Source organism: Cricetulus griseus, chromosome X (assembly GCF_003668045.3).
Source record: "Cricetulus griseus strain 17A/GY chromosome X, alternate assembly CriGri-PICRH-1.0, whole genome shotgun sequence".
In the NCBI taxonomy this organism is placed as follows: domain Eukaryota; kingdom Metazoa; phylum Chordata; class Mammalia; order Rodentia; family Cricetidae; genus Cricetulus; species Cricetulus griseus.
The window spans coordinates 119,052,396-119,060,114 of NC_048604.1; positions in this window are offsets into that span (position 1 = coordinate 119,052,396).

Here is a 7,719-nt window from a genome sequence, read left to right on the forward strand (position 1 = left end):
GCACAAGGACCTAAGTTCAAATCCTCAGAACTCATGTAAAATGCTGGTCATGGTCTTGAGCATGTCTATAGTCCTAGTTCTGTTGGGGGGGATGGGGACAAGAGAATTGCTGGAACCTGCTGGTTACCAGCCTAGCCAAAAAACATTTGTGAGCTCCAGGTTCAGAAGAGACCCTGTCTCAAGGGAACAAAGCACAGTATGATAGAATAGAGGACCCAGTGTTCGGTCTCTGGGCTTGTGCATGAATGGTTTGCATGCATGTGAGCAAGAACCTTCCACCATCCACAATATACAAGTAAATTTACTTCAATCCCAGCACTCGGGAGACAGAGGCAGGTGGATCTCTGTGAGTTCATGACCAGCTTGGTCTACGGAGCAAGTTCCAGGACAGGCTCCAACACTACAGAGAGACCCTGTCTTGAAAAACCAAAATGATGATGATGATGATGATGATGATGATGATGATACTGTGTTGAAATATCAACAACTGTGAAATGAAATTTTTTGAGTAGCCATTTTCCTAGTGGTAGCAAATTAGATTCCTAAATCTTGACTTGTCTTCATTTGGTCACAATATTCAGACTGTAAAGCTGTTCACTGACTTCAGTGTTTCAAAGCGACTGATTCTATGCATGTCTTACTTCCCAAATGTGAAAATCTGATGAGTTCAGATGTGTTGTTTGTTCAACTTGTGTCTTGGCCATGGAGACTGAGAGAAGATCACGAGACTCCAAGAGGGCAGGTCTGTGTTTGGGTAACCATGGATGTCCACAGTGGGCACACAGCCTGGGTTACTGGGGAACAAGGTGTCACCTTGAGAGGAATGTCCTTTCTTTCATTTGGAATGGGTTCAGGAGTTAGCCTCACAGCTAACTAACCCTGTGGTTCTGTGTGGTGACCAGCTTTTAAATGAACATTTACTTGGATCAACACTAAAATAGCCTCCTGGGAGACAGAGTTTTGCAGACATACCTAGTCCAATAGAATTCTGGGAATGTGGGAGCTCCTTATTGCCAAATAGATCCAGAGATGCCTGAATAGTAGCTCTAGTAAATTCTCAAGAGATCAGGGAGTGAACTTTTCCAATTATGAGCTCATTGAAGTCTATCCTGTGGGGAGCAGAGGAAGACCTGAGTGAATGAAGTCCTGAGTGAATGTGTATGTTTGCCATGTGCACGGTCATGTCACGGATTCCAATGCCTCAGCCCTATGTCAGTGGCAAAGCCTTCTTCCGGTGAGGCACAGAGGGATGGAAAAGCTTTCCTGGGGGTCTAAGTGTGAATGATGACAGTGTGGGCAGAAAATGTCCAGCATAGCTGTCCTCCCCACTCGAGATTTACAACCCGAAGATTGCTTCCCTAGAGAGACGACCCCTACTGAGATTAGCTGAACCCGTCCCCTTGATCCATCTGTATACTCTAAACCCTGCCTCTCTGTTCAACTCTATATAATAAATATGCTGGGCTTTGGGGTGCTGAGGCTTCTCCATCAGTTCGCCCAATCCTTAATTTTCAGTGCATGTGTAAGTGTGACAGTGTGACAGCTCTGAATGGCAAGGTTTTCCCAATGGAAGTGTTGCAGCTCTAAGGGAAAGGAATCCTAGTAATCGGGAGCCAAGGAATACCACAAGGTCACACTGTATAACAAACCGCACACACAGATTTATTGGGACAGACAGAAGAAGGTGGCTCCCTTTGCTCAGGTGAGAAGCAGCCGGGAACTGAGCAGGAGGCAGGCTCATATAGGGTTTCTTGGGGAGGAGTTTTCCAGAGTGGATATTTCTAAGGTAGGGATTGGTGGGATTTCAAGTCCTGAGCTTGGGGTGAGCTCAGGGATTGGTGGGATTTTGAGCTCAGGATTGGTGAGTTTTCAAATCCAGAAGTGAGCTCAGACCTTTTACCCTATAGTATATGTATCCATGTGTTTGTCATTTCTTCATTCCCACATCACCGCAGTCAGGTTAATCCCTGGAGCCAGGCAAAGGTACAGCACTTTCCCCCATCACTGGCTAGTTAGCACTTAGGGAAGTGTTAGGTACTATGGGTTCTGCTAAGCAAAACTGTATGTAGTAGTCAGGATTGGTCATATTCTGTTGCAGTAACAAACAGCCCCCAAACATCACTGTCTTGCTGGAGTTTATTTCTTGCTTATGGTATATAGCCAATGTAGGCTTATTAGGGGCATCATTTACTGGGCTTTCTCCTCATCACTACCCAGGGACTCAGGCTGATGAGGGATCCACCACCTCAGGTATTGTTACCAAAACACAACTTCAGCATTTCCAGCCACAGGGAAGGGGAGGTTGGGAGAATCAAGCATTCTTTGTAAATGTTTTCACCCAACTGACACATGTTGATGTTGTGTGGCAGGCTTTTCTTGGGGAGATGTAACACACACATTTCGTCAACCCAGATAGGGAGCTCACAACAGACTAAAGTATAGATACCACCAAAGTCCAACTTGGTGAACCTATGAGTTTTACTAGGGTCACTTTCAGGAGTCTGGGTGAGTGGTTACTTATAGGAGCAGAAATGACTCAAAGACAGCTGCATCACCAAAACCCACCCCAGCATGGGGAAACCTGGAGCACACTGCACAGCCTGCAGGCAGCTCAACAGGTTGGAGGGTGCCCTTTTCAGGTGCCTCAGTTGGTCTGAGTCCCTTCCAGGCAGCTGAGCTTGGTCTCTGTTCCTCCTAGGTAGCTGAGCTGGTCTCAGTCTTCTTGCAGCTTGGTCCCTCCCAGAGCAGCTCTCAGCAGTTCTTTACTATTTCCTCTTGGGAGGGGCCTAGTGAATCTGATCAGTTTCAGGGACTTCCTGAAGCTATTTTAGGTTGTTTACTTGTTGTCTTAAGAAGCTTCCCTGCTGGATGAAATGTTCCGATAAAGGAGGAAAGTGCTACACAACAGTGGATGGTGGTATAAAAGAAACTATATTTACCAAGACAGGGAAGTAGGGTCCCTTGTGTGCCCAGGAGAGGAGAAATGGGACTATATGTGAACACAGCAAAGAACAGCATTAGTGGCTCTAATTTGGTGTCTCATTAGATAGAGCACTCCTCAGAACTGCTTGAAGAGGCAGTGACTCCAGGGAGAAGCCGCCAAGGCTTCTGAACACAGCATTTGCTCAGGTCAATAGTGATGCTATGGTCTCTTTCTATTGGTGGGATAGAAAGCAGAACGATGCCAGGCATGGCGGTACATGTCTGTTATCCTAGCATGTGAAAGGCTGAGGCAGGAGGATAGTTCAAAGGCTACATAGTGAGCTTGTCTCACAAAACATAAAGGGGTGGGGTAGATCTTGGAGGAGTTAGGGAGAGGAAAGGGGTAGCGAGGAGATATCATCAAAATACTTGTATACATGTATGGGATTCTTTTTAAAAAGATTTATTTATTAATTTAATGTGCACTGGTGTTTTGCATATATATATATATATATTATATATATATATATATATATATTCTGTATGAGTGTGTCAGATTCTCTGGAACTGGAGTTACAGGCAGTTGGGAGTTGCCATGTAGGTGCTGGAATTGAATCTGGGTCCTCTGGAAGAGCAGTCAGTGCTCTTAACCATTGAGTCATCTCTCCAGCCCCATGTATGGGATTGTTAAAGAATAAAAATATATTAAAATCAAAACAAAAAAAAGGTAGAGACAGAGTTCATATTTTTCTCTTAAAAGTGTTTTCCAGCTGGGTGTGCTATCCACACATACCTTTAATTCTTGAATTTGGGAAATAGAGTCAAGAGGATCTTGGTGAATTCTAGGTCATCCTGGTCTACATAGAAAATTCCAGGTTAGCCAGGGCTAAAGATCCTGTCTCATAAAAATAAAAGTTTTCTAAGATCAGTGGTAGGGCACTTATCTAGCAGGCATAAGGTCCTGGGCTATACCCTCAGCTCTTAAAAATGGATTCCATACACTCACTCACTTTGCAATACTTAACTCCCCAAAGTTTGATCTTTGGACAAAGTTCCCAGAGGGAAGGTCCGAAGGTGGTTTGCAAAAGGGTCCCTTGTACTGGCCTCACAAGAATGGTCAACAGCCCTCACTGCTCACTCTCTTCCTTGTCAGCACTATACTCCCTCCAGAGGAAGGTCTGCTGGGCACAGCTGTCCTTATTCTTGGTCCTCACCGCCACCCTCCCTCCTCCTTCAAGAGAGGACCCTATTCTTTTTCATTCTTGGGCAAAGTTGTCTCTGATGTCCGGATCCCTAGCAGTCTGGAAGGGAGATGAATGAAACTTTTCCAAAGGGGTGGTTAGAGTGGGAGAGAAGAAAGTAGGCCAACCAGCTGTTCCTGGGAGGGACTGTTGGCAGCACTCAAGTCCTCAGACTCCTTATAGGCCTCACCCACATGCCTGGAACCGCCAAGGTGTCTCCGTGTTTCCCAAACCAAACTGATGTTCTGAAGCCTGCCTCTGAAACTCCACCTAGGAAATTCCATGTCTGGAAAGTCACTGTCGTTTTCCTCTGCAGAACTTCCCCAGGAACATCACTTAGTCCTACTGTGTGGCCACTAGAGTAAGAGCCCGTTAGCCCACCATTGACCTTCTAGTCTTTCCTGCATCCGAGTTCTACACTGCTTAGATTGCTGCTAAGAGCCACAAGGAGCAAACAAGGGTAATGGTGACTCCAGTTAGCTTATGGCTATATAGACTGACATATTTCTCTACAAATATCCCAACCTGTGTCGGGCTAGGTGGAATCTCTTCTCTGAAGTGTTACACATATAACCAATGTTTCCTTCCTCTGTGCTGTCATACAGGACTCTTAGGGGCCCTCTCTGAGATTATTTGCAGGTTCCTCTTAGAGAGGCCCTGTTGGGCTCTGTTTTTCTATTCACACAAGACGCAAAGGCTGCCTTTCCGGATGCCAGCCCATGGTTTTTTCTCAGGAGGCAGGGACTGTTGAACTCTGCCATCCTGTCTGTCCCTGCATCTATGTCTAGTGGGTGCTGGGGTTGGCACAGCATCATATCCAGCTTTCAGGGAATGTGGGTGGAGCGGGGTCTATGGGCCATACGGAGATGATTTTGTTTTCAATTCTGGGGATGGAATTCAGGGCCTCATGCGTATTAGGCAAGTGTTCTGGTACCAAACATACCCACAGTTCTGCTTTTGTGTCATCAGCAGTAACTACTGGGTCACTGCCCCCTTGAGATAGCTTTGTCCCCCACATCTAATTCTCTCCTCCCTGACACACTACATAAAGTCCTCCCCCAGTTTAGAAGAGCAACTTGGTGCCTGCTTCTCTGTGGCCTGGGGTACAGGCTGGAGTGAGGCCTGGCCTCCAGTCCCCCCTGGCCAACTTCAGTTCCTGAATGAATGCTACCTTTATTCCCTCTGTTTGTGCTCCAGGCAGATGAAATTGAAAGCCTTTCGTGTAAACATACAATTTTGAAGGGTGTTCCTTTGAAATTTTGCTGACTTTTAGAACTGTGACCCTACGAGGAGAAAAAGAGTTTGTTTTTAGCCAGACTGAGTCCCACCAAGACCAACCCATGGGGAGCCCTATGGAGGCTTTTCCCCATCGTTGCCACTGGCAGAGTTCCCGACTGGCCTGCAAACAGATCCTGATGCCTGAGGGCACTCATAGCTCACTCTTGTTCTTCTGAGAGAATCTTATTTTGTAGCCCAAGCTGGCTTTGAACACATGACAAACACCCTACCCCAGTCCCCTGAGTGCTGAGATGACAGGCATGAGTCACTGTGCCTGGTTTTTGTCACTCATCTTTTGGCACATTAGTGGGTCATGAAACTGGTAGAGCTACCAGCTTTTAAAAACCCAGAATTGCTCAGGGTAGCTCAGTGGTAGAGTGTGTGCGTCCCATGAGGGCTGTGGGCTCAGCCCTCAGCGAGCCCTTAGTCCCTTGTCTTGGTTCCTTTTCCTGTTGTTGTGATAAAGTACCCTGACAAAAGCAACTTAGGAGAAAGGGGGCTTTTTTACTCACAGTTAAAGGTACAGGGAAGTTAAGGCATCAGGAGCTTGAACCAGAAAGAGAGACAAATGTTGCGGTTCAGTTCAGGATCCGAGCCAGGAAATGATGTTGCCCATAGTGGTAAGGTTCTTTTCTTCTTAATTAATGCAATCAGGATATTCCTACGGAGGTACATCTCCCAAGGGATTCTAGATTTTATTGGCAATTAACACTAATGATCTCTTCCACCCCCAAATAACAAAGTAAATGGAAATTTTAGCTTATATCAATAGTAAAATATGTTATTTCAGTGTACTTTTGATTCACTTAAATGTGCATGTACTGCATGTGTGTGTTTACAAGATTCCAATATAAAAATCTGTCTTTCCTTGTGCACTATAATTTTTGTTTGTTTGCAAGACAGTGTCTCACTATGTAGCTCTGACTGTCCCAGAACTTACTATGTGAACCAGGCTGGCCTTGAACTCACAGAGATCCGCCTGCCTCAGACTCCCAAGTGTTGTCATGGGCCACTATACCTGATTAATTTTGACTATTAAATCAGGGCCACAGATCTCTTCTTCAAAAAAAATTGTATGCATTGGTGTTTGACTTGTATGTCTGTGTTAAGGAGTCAGATTCCCTGGAACTGGAGTTACAGACAGTTGTGAGCTGCCATGTGGGTGGGAATTGAACCCGGGTCCTCTGGAAGAACAGCCAGTGCTCGTAACTGCTGAGCTATCTCTCCAGTCCCCACAGATCTCTTTGATTCCTTTGTTTTCAAAGAATGTATCATTGGAAGTAGATGCAGGACTCCATTCCATCCCTCTTTTTGGTCACTCTTTTCTCATGCAGCCAGTGCACTTGCCGTCTTCTCTGTTTAATATAGTTAGATCCCTGAAAGTGAGAGCAGGCATTTGGAAAATTACCTGGGCAATCAAGGCTGTGCAACCCATCTGCTAATGAGTGCTGGGCTCCTGCAGTGAGCCTCTGCCTCATTTAATAAGTTAATAGCTATTAATGAGAATGTCCTTGAATGACCCTCCTGGTATCCTGCAGTGATACCTATTAATAATTCTCTTAATATCATGAAAAAAAAAAACCCAATTACCCAAGGAGAAATAACTACAGAGATTGCCATCAATATGAGGAACCCCATTATGCCACTTCTGTACCCTACTCCTAAAGCTATATATAGCTGCCTTTTCCAAAAATTTTCTCCCTTTATTTCAAAATGTGTGTTCCTCTGGAAATGAGATGGTTAGCACCATTCATGGCTTATTATGTGCCAGGTAGGGAGGGGGTCAATACAGAATTATTTGATTCTATCATCTAGTTTTATAACAATCTTGTGGCACAGGCAGTTAGGCCTATTTTACAGATGTGGAAACTGAGGTTTAGAGGCTCAGATGACTTGCTGAAGGTCCATAGCTAGTAGATGACTAGTATACTAGTATAGCTAGTAGGATTTGAATGGATGTCTCTCAGCCCCAGACTCTGAGTCAATGTCCCTGCTGTACTCAGTAAGGAGACAGGCATTTCTCCTCTGGAGCTCACAGTTGAAGGTTGGGAGCCGTGTTCAAAATGATTCCCAAAGAAGTGGCCTCTGGGTTAGCCATGGTTCTCATCACTTTGACACAATACCTGAGAGGAGCCTGTTAAGGAAGACAAGATTGGTTTTGGCTCTTAGTTGTAGAGCCGTCTATAATACTAGGGAAGGCATGGCTGAGTGGCTCAGACCATGGAGGTAGGAGTGTATATCAGGGATTTCTCAAATGACTGTGGTATACAGGAACCAA